This window comes from Myotis yumanensis, unplaced genomic scaffold (assembly GCF_028538775.1).
Source record: "Myotis yumanensis isolate MYYU_CA2020_CCGP unplaced genomic scaffold, mMyoYum1.0.hap1 SCAF_2, whole genome shotgun sequence".
Taxonomy (NCBI): domain Eukaryota; kingdom Metazoa; phylum Chordata; class Mammalia; order Chiroptera; family Vespertilionidae; genus Myotis; species Myotis yumanensis.
In genome coordinates, this window is record NW_027223753.1 from 116,327,259 (window position 1) to 116,344,612 (window position 17,354).

Consider the following 17,354-nt stretch of genomic DNA (forward strand, 5'->3'; position numbering starts at 1 on the left):
AAAATCACCAATTTTTTTCATTGGGTTTTTAACACACATGAATTTTTGGGGGCGTCCCTCTATTTGCCCCAACACTTTCAAAATACAGCTCTTGTTAGTGCCAGGAGGGACAGTTAAGGCAGCGATGTGTTTACTTGGGTCTTGGCATTGGGAGGGCTCGTGGTCTCCCCTCTGAGAGAACACACATGATAGGTAGTTTCTTAGGTGGGGTAGGCTGTCCCTGAAGAAAATACTTATGCAGAAGAATGCAAATTCAGTCATCTGTGGTCAGTTACTCATACCTGATAGCTTTAAAATAAAGTCCCCTTGGTCAAGGTCATCAAAGGCTTGCTGGTTATTTTCAACTATAAAAAACTGTCTGGAAAAAGACAGTAAGAAAGACCAGGGTCCATACTGACAGTGCTATGACACTGGGCTGTGCAACCACAGGAAAGCACACAGCAGTCTGCTTTAAAAAACAAATCCTGTATAATTTCAAATCAGACTCCTCATGGTCCTTACAAGACCTGAAACATCACTGCACCAGATCCTCATTTTTAAAATGAGGTGTATGACAAGGCTCCCCCAGGGTCACGCACCACGTGGGAGGATGGGGACAGAAAACCCTAGGACTTGATTTATTAGCAACATTAACTGATTTTTATCACACTGAAATGAAGGCAGTCGGTGTGTGCTGCCGTGAAATTAAAGGTGATTCAGAAGTAAGGTGGTTATTTATTGCTGTTAGGATAGACCCCAAAAATGACTTTTCAGAAACCAGGGCTGTCCCCTGAAATCCCAGCCAGACTCTGGGCCGCTCTGGGGGACACAGGCCAAGGCGGCCTGCCAGCTTGCTTCACAGTGATTCTGGCTTGTCTGTTTCTGGAAGTGCCAGGCGCTGGGCACGCTACACCTTGTAGTTGAGCTCGGCGTTCACCTTGGTGTACATCTCGTAGATGACGTCAATGGTGGCCGTGTAGTTGACCAGGAACAGGTGGACCTTCTCCATGCACTCCTCCTCCCTCACATTTTGGCCCTTGGAGAGCGCTTTCAGGAAGTCGGACTTGTAGGGCGCGGCATACAGCACTGCCTGGAAGATCTTCTGCCCGATCCAGCCGTGGTAATTCTTGAGCGCCATCCCATAGGCCTTGGTGACGTTGATGCGGATGAAGTTGGGGTGGCTCTCGTCCCGCTCCCCATCGCAGATGCTCTGCAGGAAGACCTGGATGAAGCAGAGGCCCCTTTTCAGCCACGTAAGTGCCAGCATGGGATCACTTTGGGCCACTCTGCTCCATACACTTCCTTCTCCGCCTCCAGGATGTCCTCCACCTCCAGGATGTTCTGCAGGGTCTGGAACTTGGCTGGGTCGGTGTTGTACACAGCTTTGATTTTCGTTACCACTTGTGTCTGCCTTGATGGGCATAAACACTGGGGAACCAAGGCAATAGAAGAAGGGCGGCAGGTGGGACACTGCTCCAGGAAGGGCCTAGTCTCGATCTGCTTGTCCAAGGGCGGCGGCTTCACCAGGTGCTCAGCCAGCAGCACCATTTCAGAGCCAAGGCCCCGGTGATGCTGTTTACTAATAGGATCTTCCTCTTCCTTCCCCAGCACACTCCAAACCTACTCCAGATGGGCCACTCCAACCCCGCAGACCCTTATGACCTTCCCCCCTATTTCTTTGACTTTCCCCCACCAAACTCGCACCCTATCATGTTGCCTAGGGCTGTCCCTAACCACTTCTTGGGGGGGCGGGGCCAGCCCAGCGAGGGGAGTGGTGGTTCTGGTCTAATGGTCGTGATGCCGTTATGGTGGCTGGCTTTATATATATATATAGATAAGCATGTCTGCTCTCTTTTCCTCTCTTCTTCTAGGAAACTGAACACACTACTGGAGGTTCTCCTTTTTCAGAATTTAGCCTCATATCCACTGAGCCTGAAAAAGAGTTTGATGGTGACGACTTAGGCAAAGTGTGGAGATGCACATGTGACCATACCTACTTTAGCACCAGCTGCAGTATAATTTGGGTTCATAAGCTTGCCTAATTCTCACTAAGGGGTCTAGAAAAGGAGATAAGAGAGAAAGTACATGTGGGATGGAGGAGGCACAGAAATAGGTAAAAGTTTGTCAGAGCACACCTCTTTCTGATTTCACTGACAACACTGATTGAGCTGTTTTGCAAACTCTGGGCATCCTGCTCTCTTTAAAGATTAAGGATACACACACACACACACACACACACACTACTGAAATACTTAAAGGAAAGATTGTTAGCTAATATCAGAGTGATAGAGGCAGGCAACTGCTATCTGATTAAATTAATTTGCCCTCAAAGAACAGTGGATTGGATTTGAGCCCATGCTTTATTCTGTATTTGTGGACCTTCAGAAGAATATTTTTGCCAAGAAGGACTGCTCATGCTTAACTGGGCCCAAAATCTACCAGAGTCTAGCAGCCATTACTGGCCCATGCCTCTGCTGCACACTGAGAGCTGCCCAGTCCAACCTGAACTGCACAGCTCTATCCTCATTTGCATCTATACCAACCAATTAGAGCATCTTCAGACGGGCCAATCAGAACAGTACTATTTGGAGCAAAGAGATTGTGCAAATTTGGATCTGTCATTTGCATAAAAATGGGTCAATCAGGGACCTGAGTGAGGACTTTCTCTAGAAAAAGTGGTCCCACGCTTTGTCTCAGCAGAGAGCACTTTTAGTTTCCTCTGGAGGCTGCATCTCCCCAGTTTGCAAACTGTTTAACTGAATGAAGTTTCTCCTTCTACTGCATCCCAGACTAGGGACTCCTGTTGGCAATAGGTTGGTGACACCAACCTTTTGTGGACATGTTGCAATGCATGCACTTTATTTTCAATAAGATCTGATAGAGGATGGAAAAATGAAATTCTGTAGCCTTTAGTTTCTCACATCCAGATTGTCAGTGATGAATCCAGAAAGAAATCTTAGCAGCTTCCTATTCTGCCCTGTTTTATTTTACCTTTCCTCCTAGGTGTCAACAATACTAATAAGGCTGTGTTTAAAAGTCATGCTAATTTCAGCCATTTTGGTGCACTGCTTGTCTGTTATGTCTTTATCATGTAGCATAATTACAATTATTAACACCATTAAAGATATGTCCATTAACTTGCCAATGATTTATTTTCCACTTTTTATGGAAATATGCACCGTACTAAGTGCATCACTCTTAAAATCTAAAACCTCTATTAAGTCCTGGTTCTTTCATATAATCATGTGTGATTTTCATAAATTAACCTTTTTTAGTTTTAGTATCCTCACCTGTAAAATGAGGATACTAACAGCATACCAAATTCACAGCCGGGCCTCTAGTGAACAGATGATATGAGAGATGACAAATAAGAGGTTACTGATATTTTGCTCTTGGTGGGCCATTCATTCTAAAACAAAGAAATATTAAAAAATATTTCTTGTGAATTGGTAAATACTAGTTGGAAATATTATGCCTTCTCCCTTCCAACCACTAGCATTTATTCACTGGCTGAAACCTCTCCCAGGTGGGGAAACACTACCATCCCTCTCTACCCAAGGCCAGTCACCACTGCAGGACATCCTAACGTAGGCTTAAATCAATTGAATATATGAAAGACTATATTTCACAAATGATTGTTGGTCAATTTTTACAGAATGTCAACATGGATATGCTGACCTAAAGAAAAAAGACATGGCTTTAAAGGGTAGATGAACAGTTGACGTTGAAATGAGAATGTCCTAAAAATAGGCTCTTGAAAAGTCATAGTGAAACACTTTAGTTATTTTGATGATAGTTTTAAGATTCTGTGTTGTTGCTGTTGTTTTAATGTGGCATCTACGTTGATAGCGAATAGCACTTTTATGAAATAGAATTTGCATAAATAACTTCTAAAAACAAAACCCAAGTCATTCCATTGTATGTGTTAATTAACTTTCAGTTTTTTTTTTTTTAAATATATTTTATTGATTTTTCACAGAGAGGAAGGGAGAGAGACAGAGAGCCAGAAACATCGATGAGAGAGAAACATCGATCAGCTGCCTCCTGCACATCTCCCACTGGGGATGTGCCCGCAACCCAGGTACATGCCCTTGACCGGAATCGAACCCGGGACCCCTCAGTCCGCAGGCCGACGCTCTATCCACCGAGCCAAACCGGCTTCGGCAACTTTCAGTTTTTGAGAGAGGGATTTAAAAAATTGATAACTTAAGGATTATACAAATTTCACTTTTAAACTAGTAAAAACATTTCTGCATATTTCTGGAAGTAGTCAACCCTGTTAACTTCCACTTAAGGCCAATTATTCAAGAATGTTATAGATGGCTATGGGTCTTTGGGGAAAAATTGGCAAGACTTTAAGTGCCCATTAGCTAAAACTAAATTATAGTGAAACACCTAGAAAAGTACATGTGGTATCCATTCCTGTGAATATGAAATTAATTCACCATACTAGCCCAGCTAAGATAAAATATGAACAAAACATTTCCTATTAACATGAAGAAAAGATTATACATTGAAAGCATAAAAGCTATCAGGCTATGCTATTTGTCAAAGAAAAAAGCATTTAAAAATATTTACTGAATGTTAACTACATGCCAAAGGATTACTAAAAACGTTTACATTTTTGAGAAGTGTCCATTCTGCAACTGGATATGTAGCTATTATATTACAAAAATCTTTCATAGTAGTGTTTTGAATAAGCGACCAGAAATTTTTAACACAAAGAATAAAAGTCAGTTAAATACCAATCAATAAATCAAAACTGTATATTTAGTACCTATTAAGTTCAAGATCTATTCTTTTTTAAATGTTTTTATTGATTTCAGAGAGGAAGGGAGAGGGAAAGAGAGACAGAAACATAAATGATGAGAGAGAATCACTAATCAACTGCCTCCTGCACACCCCCTACCGGGCTCTGAGCTTGAAACTCAGTCATGTGCCCTGACTGGGAATTGAACTGTGACCTCCTGATTCATAGGTCAGCACTCAACCACTGAGCCACACTTGCCAGGCAAGAACTATTCTTGATGCTCTAGACAGATTTAGCAAAAATGAATCAGGATTCATACAATCAAGCTGGGAGGGTGGGGCAAAAGCAGGTTTATAGTTGTTCCTATGGAAAATAGTATAATAATCCTATATAATAAAAGGGTAATATACAAATCGACCGAACGGCAGAACAAACGGTTGCTATGATGTGCACTGACCACCAGGGGGCAGACGCTCAATGAAGGAGCTGCCCCCTGGTGGTCAGTGCGCTCCCGCAGAGGAAGTGTCACTCAGCCAGAAACCCAAAAGCCCAGAAGCCGGGCTCACGGCTGGCAAGCTCAGTGGCGGTGGCGGGAGCCTCTCCTGACTCCTTGGCAGCGCTGAGGATGTCTGACTGCTGGGCCTAAGCTCTCGGACTGCCAGAGGGCTCAGGCCCGGCTGAGGGACCACCCCTCCCCCCACCCTACCAGTGCACGAATCTTGTGCACTGGGCCTCTAGTTGATAAATAATAATACAAGAATAAATTCTGTGTTTCACATTCTCACTATATAGAAACCTTACAGTATTATAAGAATATAAAAATTACCACTGACATTTATTTGGTCCTCACTATACCAGGCACTAAGCCAAGTGCTTCACAGGAAGTATCTTATTTAACTTTTATAGGAATCTATGAGGGAAGGTCTATTATTACTCTCATTTTACAGATGAGGGGACTGATGATTACAGAGATCAAATGTCTAGCCCACAGTCACCCAGCTGGGAACTAGAGTCAGGATTTGAATCTCACTTTGTCAATACCACCCTTGCAGCATTTTATGAACTCACTGTAGTGATTAAGACTGTAGGCTTTACAAGCAAGTGTCTGATTTTGAATTGTAGCTTTTCCCATTTCTTGCTTGGTGACCTGGGACAAATGTTTTAACCTCTAATAATAGCAATAGGTTTCAGATGGTTAAAGTTTGGAGAAGAGAAGCCTGGGCACAAACGTGGAGATAGGAAGATTGTGACCTGGAGTAACAGATGCTTCAGAGCCATGACAACTGAGCCTGGAATCAGAGAAAAAGCAGATTGTGGTAGGTTTTAAATGGGAAGGCATGGATAGCTCACTTTATCATTAGCAATTGGATAGCATTAGAAATTAGAAATGAAAGCTTGGCCCTGGCTTGGTGGCTCAGTTGGTTGGAGCATCGTCCCGTACACCAAAAATGTTGCTGGTTTGATTCCTGGTCAGGGCACATACCCAGGTTGTGGGGTCAGGCATGTATGGGAAGCAACTCTTCAATGTTTCTCTCTCTCTAAAATCAATAAAAACATATCCTTGGGTGACGATTAAAAAAACACAGCCTGAATTATTATGTTCTATATTACTTTTCTATGATTAAGGTTGAACAAAAATGCTATCCTCAAACTTTCTGGTCTGCATCTTAAGGGATTTATTTTAAACATTTCAACATAATATAAGGTAAATATTAATGTCTTTATTATATATTTCTATAGAATATCAATTTAGAATATATGTTAACATATCTAGTAAATAACTAGTTAATATTTTTTAAACAATAAAGTATACTGAAACTTTCTCCACACTTGGGCCTGCTTAACCCCCATTAAATGAGATGGGAGGAAAATATAAAAAGATATAAATTGACTGTATAATCTTACCAAATTACTTGTTATTCTAAACCACCTGTTATTTTTTAAGCTGACTAATTTGATTAATAGTAGACAGATGAAGACAGTCTTTGGCAGGCAGCTTAGTATCCCAAGAAATATATATTCCATGTTTTCCTATATATAGCAGTTAAGAAAATACATTTGTAACACTCTCATGAGACCAGCCTTTGAAAAATAACTCAATGGATTTAGGTGGTGACAAAATAAACTGTCTATATTCTCATGGTTTTCCCATCATTTATCTTTCAGAGGTCTTCTATTTTTTAACTATTGCAAAATGTTGACTGTCTCTTTAAAGTTTATACACAAGTTAATATATGGGGTTAACACTCTAAGTTCCACTTGAGATTTGGGGAAATAACATGACTACTGTAATCTGTTCTTTTAAATATGCAAAATATTAAGTACTGCTTGCTTCTAAATGGCTTCAGTTGTTTTGTCTGTTTTTATTTTATATCACTCGATAAAATTTAATTTTAACTGCAATATTCTCAAATCAGTGAATTGAAGAAATTATATATCTTACAGATTGATAATGTAAGAATGTAAGACCTGAAGATGTTTTATGATTTCTGTAGGCAGCAATAGAATGGCAGGAATTTCACCTCTCCTCCTTTTTGCACATTCACCTTTCTTCTGAAATCCTACTAACATTCTTTAGGGAAAAACAAACCAACAACAACAACAAAAAAAACCCCTAATAACTCAGAGAAGATTTCCCACATTATGTTCATATTTGGTTTTACATGGGGGAGTTCAAATAAATTTGGGAAGGGTTTCTTCTAAGCAAAACTAAACTTTTAATATGATCATTTCACTTGGGAATTTAAAAGGTGAGGTAATAGTGGTAGCATTTGTTAAATTTATTTTAGCAGCAGTCCCCTTCCACATACCATGGGCAGGAGCAGTGTTTCTAGCACTGCACCTTGGCCAGTGCCCACGTGGAGTCACAGAGCCCACCTCCACTTTCTCGCAGGATGTAGAAGGGGACAGCTGCAGGGAGAACTGGTTTCCTGAATTGATATTCTTTCTTGGTGTGGCCTGTAGCAACCTCCTATCAAAGAATGGAATCTTCCCCTTCTGGTTTTTTACACAAAGCGCAGTGCTCTCTGTCCTCCTAAGGCCTTGCTCCAACCTGCCTCCTCACTTCCCTGTGTTCTCAACAACTCCAGAACAGAACTCCCACATTATGCAGAATGCAGTCAGTGCTTGGAGAAGGGACAGGGCAGTTAATCCAGTAATTTGGGGGAAGGTCACTTCAGACTTTGTCCCAGAACCTGTCTCCTGGGTGGTTCTCTGGGCCTCTCAGCTGAAGCCCCACTGGATCCACCATCAGCGTTTCACTGGGGATTTAGTTCAGAGTAGAACCAGAGACATCTTACACACTGTCTTCAAAGGGAAGAAAAGCTTTGACATCTCAGGTATTAGGATGAAAAAGGCAATAAATTCAAACTCTTCCACATTGCTGCATTTTGCTAATTAGGTTGCTCCTCCAATTTGGCTTTAATTTCCCAAATATTAAAAAGGGGGGAAAAATACCATGTACTTGTTTCATCTCATGCTGTGAGGATTTAATGAGCTAATGATATTTGTTACAATTTAAGCTTTTTCTTCCTGCCAGTTTGTCTTCAGGCGCGTCCCTGGACCTCAGTTTCCTGCCAAGTGGTAAAAATAATGCTCTCCCAAGCTGCTTTTTAAGGTGAGCAGCTAATGAAGATGAATGTTCTTTTAAAACTGCATATTATTGTTCACCTTTGAGGGTTTTTTTAAAAATCAAAATACATTTTTTAAAAGCAAGGAAAATCCTCCTTTATAGTATTTGTGGGAATAATTCAAGTTCCTTTAAATGGCTGCTCATAGAGTTTGCCTCTGTGTCACTTTCAAATGAGAAATAAAGTTTTTTTTAAGATAAATTTTAATAGACATTTTTGGGTATAATGTGAGCCTCCATCAACTATTTAAGCAAAGTGGATTGTATATTATTTTTTAATTTTTATTATTATTTTTAATATTTTTAGATTGTATATTGTTTGTATATAGTAAATCATAATTATTTCTTTAAGCTCTCATTTCTTTATTTTTTCATTTTCTGTTTATTAAAAACATTAATTTAAAAAGCTGTAACCGTGAGGGATAGGATTGGTATACCTTCATACCTGGGTCACTGTCTTCTACAGGTTGTGAAATCCAACAAAAATGTACATCTCTCAGTCGGGCTGAAGTGTTCTTGGCTATGACTGCTGATGCTCCATCCCAGTTTCTCCATTCCTGCGTGTACCTGGTCCATGTTCTTTTTTGTTGTTGCGCCTCCTTTTGACACTTTGCAGGTGGCATGCCTCAGACATGAATCACCACAGGCCCTCTGTTCCTCTCACTTTTCCCTGAGATGTGGCTTGCATTCCACTTCTGCCTCTGGTAAAGGTTTAGCCCTGAGACAATATCCCAGTATTAGCCACCAAATCAACACCCCTGAAAAGACTTGACAGTGGAGGGTGGTGGTGGATAGGGGAGGGGTAATGGCCATCAAGTTAAGAGAAGTATATTAATTTCCTACAGCTGCTGTGACAAATTACAACACATCTAGTGGCTTATAGCAACATACATTTATTACAGCTCTGGAAGTAAGAGGACCATAGTGGGACTTACGGGGTGAAGGTGTTGACAGAACTGCATTTCATCTGTATGTGCTAAGGGAGCCTCTTCTAGCTTCTAGAGGCTGCCCACATTCCTTGGGTCCTGGCTGTGTCATATTTCTGCTTCTGTCAACAGATCTTTCCTGATTCTCCTGCCTCCCTCTGTCAGTAATAAGGACACTTGTGATTACATTAGGCTCACCTAGGAAATCCAGGATAATCTCCCCATCTGAAGATTCTCAACTTTGCCGAAACCGGTTTGGCTCAGTGGATGGAGCGTCGGCCTGCGGACTCAAGGGTCCTGGGTTCGATTCCGGTCAAGGGCATGTACCTTGGTTGCGGGCACAACCCCAGTGGGGAGTGTGCAGGAGGCAGCTGATCGATGTGTCTAACTCTCTGTTCCTCTCCCTTCCTCTGTGTAAAAAATCAATAAAATATTTAAAAAAAAAAAAAGATTCTCAACTTAAATCACATCAGCACTGTTCCTTTTGCATGTAAGGTAACGTATTCACAGGTTCTAGGGATTCAGATATGTACATGCTGGGGGAGGGAGAGCATCATTCTGCCTACCACAAAAAAGAAAGAACTAAAAGTGGAGAGAAAAAAAAGTCAAGACCTTAAGATCCAGCCAACTACAGAAGCGATAGCAGAATTGGCCCCATCTGAATGAGTTTTTGCTCCTGGAGGCCTAGCTGCTCCTCCCCCAGCCCTGCCTCACCTTGTACTCTGTGATCTCACCCTGTTTTCTCCACTAAAAGTAAACTGTTCTGAAGTTCATCTCAAAGATAAGGAGCTAATCTAGGCTAATGTGCCCTTCGGGCAAGGATGCAGGATCACCAAGACTTTATATAGAAAGGGATGCCCCACTTTTACTGACCCATCACTTACTGAGTTAACTGTTGAGAATTTGAAAGGGATGAAGACCCCCCTGGGAAGACGTTTTGCTGAGAGATCCTCAGGTCTTTCCAGGCAAGCAGTTGCCCTAACCAGGTTCCTCTGGGGGAGGCCTGGCTCTAGAGGCAAAATTGTCCTTCCTCCTGAGCAGAAAGATCCCCCTAGACTTTTTCTGACTGCAATCTTCTCATATTTATGAAGAAAACTGTCCCCCTTGATATCAACTAGTGATTTAGGATCACCAAATACTTTATCCATTCCACTTGAATCCGAACATGGAAAATGAAACTGTTCCTCACATACATGAAATGATCCAGGTACAGAAATGTATGACAAATACTGTATGATCTCACTTACACTTGAAATTTAAAATAAATAAATGAATAACCAGTGAACTTATAGATACAGAGAACTGATTGGTGGTTGCTAGAGGTGGGGGAGTGGGAGGTTTGATAAAATGGGTGAAAGGGGTCAAAAGGTACAAACTTCTAGTTATAAAATAATTGTCATGGAGACATGCTTTATAGCATTGTGACTACAGTTAATGATAACATGTATTTGAAAGTCTTTTAGAGAGTAAATCTTAGAAGTTCTCATCACATGAAAAAAAAACTGAAAATAAAACTGTATTTATACTACATTGAAAGCTAGGTTCTTTCACCTGGCCTCTAGCATCGCTGCTCCCTCTGACTGCAATGTTTTTTTTTTACCTGGCTGACTTTTACCTTTTTTTTTTTTAAGGTTCATAGGCATCATTGTTTCTGGGAAAACTTCCTTGATTTCCCTGTTCTGGAAACTTGGGTTAGACAGATGCTTATTTGTATCTTGGCACACATCACATTATTATTTATATGCAAGCCTTTTGCGAGACTGAAGTCTCAAAGGCAAGTTATTTACTTCAGTCACCTAGATGTCCCATAATAATTTGGTGAACACATGAAGGAGCCCTCCCAGAGCTGGTAAGCCACAACAGCATAAAGTCACACCATAGAACTGGGAGCCTGGGGAGCGCACCAGAGGGAGTAAGGAGAATGCCCAAAGTGAAGGTGGGGAGGCACAGACCTGGGAAATATACATCACCCATTTACTTTGCCTTGAAATACTTCACTGAGATACTACATGTTATACTTCTTGCTATCTCCCCCATCCAGACCCCTACAAAATAGCACATGGCAGGATAGTATATGTATTTAGTGATTGATTGATTTCCTAGTTCTGGTTCAATATGACCCAAGAGGCAAAGCCTAAGTTAAGAGTGACATAAAATAAACCTAGAAATTACATTATTCCAAGGCTACATAATCAGAATAGTAAACAGTTATTGACTTCCTACAGTGAGGAGACTCCTAAGTAGCTATTGAGCATCAATAATAAAGATATTAAAGAGATGAAATCTGCCCGTAAGCTTTGCATTGTTAACAGAGTAAACAGAAAAAAATATATACAGTAAAAATGATGCAACGATATATATTAAAAGTTATTCTGATCTGTCGGATACTGGGAAATATGCCCAATTGGACCACTGGAGTCTAGTTCAGACCATAAAAAACTGTGTCATAGGAAGAAAAAATATAGTTTTCTCCCCAAATCTATTCAAATTTCCTTCACTGAGTAATACTTATGAAGTACATACAGCTTATGCAGTTATCCCAGAAATGAACCCATCCCCCTTATTAGAGGGTGACCCAAAGAGAACAACACTTAGGAATCTTGTAATCTTGTTTAATGGATGTGTACAGCATATACCTCCTTCATTGTTGATGGCTGTCTTATAACTATGGAGAAGACAGCCTACAGATAAAGCCAACACAGAGGAGGCAGAAGCAAGAAACTCACAAAGAAATAGAACAAGAACTCATTTTGAACTACAGCTAAAGTCTTCTCCATCTCAGAACTTTTAAATATACACTTGTCTTTCATCTAGTTTGAGTTGGGTTTCAGTTGCTTGATACAAAAAAAAAGCATCCGTATAGATATAGGAAGAAGTATTTATGTCCCAACATCATATGTCCTCCAGTTGATCTGTTATATAGAAATGTGTGAGGAAAGCCCCACACATTTTTGAAGACTTCATACCATAAAAAGTATTAAAATCGCAAGTATCCATAAGAAGAAATAGAACATATGAAAGAGATGGTAATATTGGCATAGAACATCAGATATGAATACTGCTGAAATTCAAGATGGATTATAACAACCAAATTCAGATAAAATCTATAGGGGAAACCCACTCCTCTACAAGAATAGTCTGAGAATTTAAAGTGATTTCTGCTGATTGTTGCTAAGAACTCAAAATGCAATAGCATACTCACTGGAGAATATGCTATTGCATTTAAGGATCAGGAAAGGTTGGAATGTTAATCTGTATCACTTGATCAGTGATCATCATCACTGACAGGATAAATGTAAAATTTTTGCTAAAGAATTACTTTTCATTGAAAGCAAGTATGATCATTAGCATAAATATAAAAAAAGAAACAACAGGTGGTGAATACAACTCAAGACATTAAATTTCCATGAGTCACTGAAGCCAGATGGCATGCTTTTAAGAATTCTGAACAAATTTAAGATCAAAGCATTTTAGATACTAACAATATGGGCAATTTATCATATAAAACAACTATCAGAGTTCGGGAGCTTGCCAACCATATTATATGACACTATTAGGAGAAGCACACATTGTTCAGTCAATTCAATTAAATGCAATGAAATCTTACAAATTTATTGGACAACACCAAGTGCAAAGCACTGTTCTAGGCACCTGGCAGTCAAAGGTAATTAAGACAAGATTATGAAGGTCATGTCCTTCATGATCTCACAATTGAGAAGATTGCTACGTTGCCAGTAGCAGTCAAATTACATACTGTCAAGGATACTTAACAATTTTATAAAGAGAAAATATTCAAAGAATTCTCTAATAAAATACGTTTCCATTTGAAGGTGAATTGGTCAGGATCAGATGCAGAGAATTGAAACCATTCATTCAGTGGTCTATCAATCAAGTGGTCAATAAATCTTGTTAGTTTTATCTTAGATGCCACTGTCAGTTCAGGACCACTTCACCTTTGAAACAGATTACGTTTCTTTACTAGTAGTCTAGCAGGTTCTTCCTTTTAAAGGATATATTCCATGTGTCCTGAGTTTCAGAATTGTCTTTCTAAAATGAAAATGTCATCATGTCACTCCTTTAAGTAAAACCCTCCAAAGGCTCCCCATTTCCTGGACAATGTCTAAGCTTCTTGACACGGCAATCAGAATCCTTCCCAATTGGACACCAGCCTACTCTTCAGCCTTTCCTCTTTCTAGTTCCACAACACTTTTGCCTTTAGTAGCTCTAATTGAGTCACTCTTACTTCTCATCGTTTCCTAAGTACATCAGACCCACCTATGACTCTGTTTCTTTCCATGTTTTTGTTTGTTTGTTTTCATCCTGGGTTGTACTTTTCCACAGATAACAAATTTCTATTTATTCCTCAAAACCCAGTGTAAATGTTTCTTTTGTAAAACTCTCCCAAGCAGAATTCATCATTCTCTCCTCTTCACTGCTATCACATATTCCTCATACTGCTATTCAAGTGTGTTTCATAATATATGTGTATTTTTTCTCATGTTGCATGTCCTCCACTAAACTGGGGATTCCATTAAGACAGGGACAGAGTCTCATCCAGATTCACATATCCCTCCCCATCCTAAACCAAACACATGACTTGGCACTTCAGGGGATTCAATAAGTACTTATTGAATGACCTAATTATGAAAATGTAAAAACCTTTATAAAGAGCTTTTTAAAATAGAAGAGAATTTAAAGACTTGGAAATATATTAACTTATTATGATAATATTCCTCTTCTCTTATCTGACACCAACAAAAAATGAAAGAAAGAAAGAAAGAAAGAAAGAAAGAAAGAAAGAAAGAAAGAAAGAAAGAAAGAAAGAAGGAAAGGAAGAAAGAAAGAAAGAAAGAAAGAAAGAAAGAAAGAAAGAAAGAAAGAAAGAAAGAAAGAAAGAAAGAAAGAAAGAAAGAAAGGGAGAGAGAAAGGAAGGAAGGAAGGAAGGAAGGAAGGAAGGAAGGAAGGAAGGAAGGAAGGAAGGAAGAAAGAAAGAAAGAAAGAAAGAAAGAAAGAAAGAAAGAAAGAAAGAAAGAAAGAAAGAAAGAAAGAAAGAAAGAAAAGGAAGAGAGAAAAGACGTTAGGGAAATGGGTGCAGTGTTCTTTTTAAGATCTGCTTAATCTCTAAAAGTTGTAAACTTGGCAGCCCGACTTGAAAGAGTCAGATGAGCACACAGGAACTTCTATAGGGCAGCACTGGCTCTGTACCCAGAGTGAGCCAGCACAATCACAGAAGCCTATGCACAGATTTTCTTGGACTATGTATATGTTTAGCTTACAGTAGCCAGATAGCTCTAGGGAAGATGATTGACTTGCGTGTAAAGCCCAAAAGAAAGAAAATCTGCTTTGATCTAGAGAGAACTTATTAAATCAAAGAACAACTAAGTTCAATCTTTTAATAATTCAAATAATTATGAGGAAATAATTATGAGAAAATTATAAAATGCGACGAGGAGGGCTATAGACCCCAAAGAAAAGAATAATGGCGAAGTTTGAATGTTATTCTTATAGGCATTAGTTTTAGAGCATGGGTTCGCAAAGGGTGTGCTGGGGAACACTAGCTGGGAAGTTTGTGGTTAAAGAGGCTGAAAAATGAGTATTCGAGATTGTCTTCTTGGAACATCACAATGAGGATTGGCAAAAGCATCAGAGCACTCCCAGGAAATGTTGTTTTAAAAACCAGTGTTTCACAAATAGGTTTGGCCACTCTGGTTTTCATTTAACAACTATGTATTAACATCCAGCAGAACGAGTGCTCAATACTGATGTAAAAAATGGAGAGGATAATGACAGAAAGCTAAAGTCAGTAGTCCTGTGATAGGATTTAAATATTAGGTGGAGTAACCTGTGACTCTAAAAAAAAAAAAAAAGAGAGAGAGAGAGAGAGGAACAAAAGAAACCCTGCAGTGCTTAAAACAATGATCCCTTCCTGTGGGGCATCCAAGAATATAGACCCACATCCTAATCCCCAGCAGGACCTGTGAATATTACTTAATAAGGCAAAAGAGTGAATATTACCTTACATAGTAAAAGATGCGATTAAGTTAAAAATTGCCATAGAGGAGGAGTTTATCCTCAGTATAAATACAGTCATTACAGTCATGCATATCTTGACCAGGCACACACAGAGACGGTATTGGGCAGATGGAAGCAGGGACTGAAATACCAGAGCAGGCACCAGAAGCTGGAAGAGAAGTAGATTATTCCAGAGAGCCACTGGAGGAAGGGTGTCCTGCCAATACTTTGATTTCAAACTTCTGGCCTCCAGAACTGTGAGAAAAGAAATTTTTATTGTTTTAATCCACCAAGTCTATAGCATTTTGTTACAGCAGCCACAGGAAACTAATACACCCCAGCTGAGCACTTCTCTGACCAAGGCACTAAGCAATGTTCCACCAACCTCCACTATGTTCCTGAAGATAAGGGGTGAGCCTTATCCATTCTGGCATCCCAATTTTGTTTAATAACCTGCTATAGACCTTCTTAAACTTATCCTATCTAATAAAAGAGAAACATGGTAATTAGCCGTAACTTTGCTACCCTTCCCATTGGCTAATCAGGGCGATATGCAAATTAACTGCCAACCAAGATGGCAGCTGGCAGCCAGGCAACTGACGCGAACAGGAGGCTTGCTTGCTCCAGTAACGGAGGAAGCCAATGTTCCCCGCCTGCCGCTGCTGGGCTATGAGCTGCTCTCTAAGAAACATTGTTGCAAATATAGAAGGTAAACAATCCCCAGAAACCTGCTTTCATTCAGCCGGGATCTCAGAGCTGGAGTCGCAACAAAGTTTCAAATACAGAAGGTAAACAAAGCCCAGAAACCTGCTTTCAGCAGCCAAGGTCTCACAGCTAAAGCCGGCTCTCAGCTCCAATAACAGCCATAGAAGGTAAATAAATCCCAGAATTAAAGGAAAAAAAGGAGAGGTTGGGAGCTACAGTCACCCGCCAGCCTGAAAACGGCCCTCAGCCCCTCACCCAGACTGGCCAGGCACCCCAGTGGGGACCCCCACCCTGAAGGGGGTGTGACCAGCTGCAAACAGCCATCATCCCCTCATCCAGGCTGGCCAGGCACCCAAGTGGGACCTCCACCCTGATCCAGGACACCCTTCAGGGCAAACCAGCCGGCCCCCACCCATGCACCAGGTCTCTATCCTATATAGTAAAAGGGTAATATGCCTCCCAGCACCGGGACCAGCAGAGCAGCGAGGCCTCCCAGCAAAGGGATCAGCGGAGCCGTGAAGCCTCCCGGCCTTGGATCAGCAGAGCCACAAGGCCTCCCAAATCCAGGATCAGCAGAGCCGCGAGGCCTCTTGGCACCGGGATCAGCAGAGCAGCAGCGTGACAGGAGGCAGCGCCCAAACCCCCTGATCGCCCTGTGGCTCTGTGTGTGACAGGGGGTGGGGCCACAACCTCCCTATCCACCCTGCTCTGTTCGTGACAGGGGAAGGTGCCCCAACCCCCTGATCGGCCCTGCTCTGTGTGTGACGGTGCGGTGCCCCACCCCCCCCCATGGGTCCTGCTCTGTGTGTGATGGGGTGGAGCTGCAACCTCCCCATCAACCCTGCCTTGAGTGTGACAGGGGGCGGCGCCCCAACCCCCCAATCGGCCCTACCCTGAGCGTGACTGAGGGTGGCATCGCAACCTCCTGATCCGCCCTGCTCTGTGCATGACAGAGGGCAGCGCCCCAACTCCCCAATCGGCCCTGCTCTGAGCCCGACCAGGAGCTGCAGGTCAGGCACCTAGGGATTGGGCCTGCCCTCTGCCACCCTGGAGCAGGCCTAAGCCAGCAGGTCGTTATCTTCTGAGGGGTCCCAGACTGTGAGAGGGCAAAAGTGGGGCTGAGGGACATCCCTCCGCCCCGCCAGTGCACAAGTTTTTGTGCACCAGCCCTCTAGTTATACATAATAGTCTATATAATATCTTGAGGCAGTGAGTTTCAAAAATTCACTACCCACTGTGAATAGCACCACAGTGCATTTTCATGGCAAATCCATTTGTCCCTTTTTTCAACTTTTGTCTATCATTAGCTTGAATAAATGTGGAAGACCATTGAAATCCACTCAATAGGACAAAG

General features: G+C 41.3%; 1 pseudogene; it reads right to left on the minus strand.

The window, feature by feature from the left end:
* Window positions 1-886: 886 nt before the first annotated feature.
* Window positions 887-1,527, minus strand: LOC139002063 (glycolipid transfer protein-like; annotated as a pseudogene).
* Window positions 1,528-17,354: the final 15,827 nt, after the last annotated feature.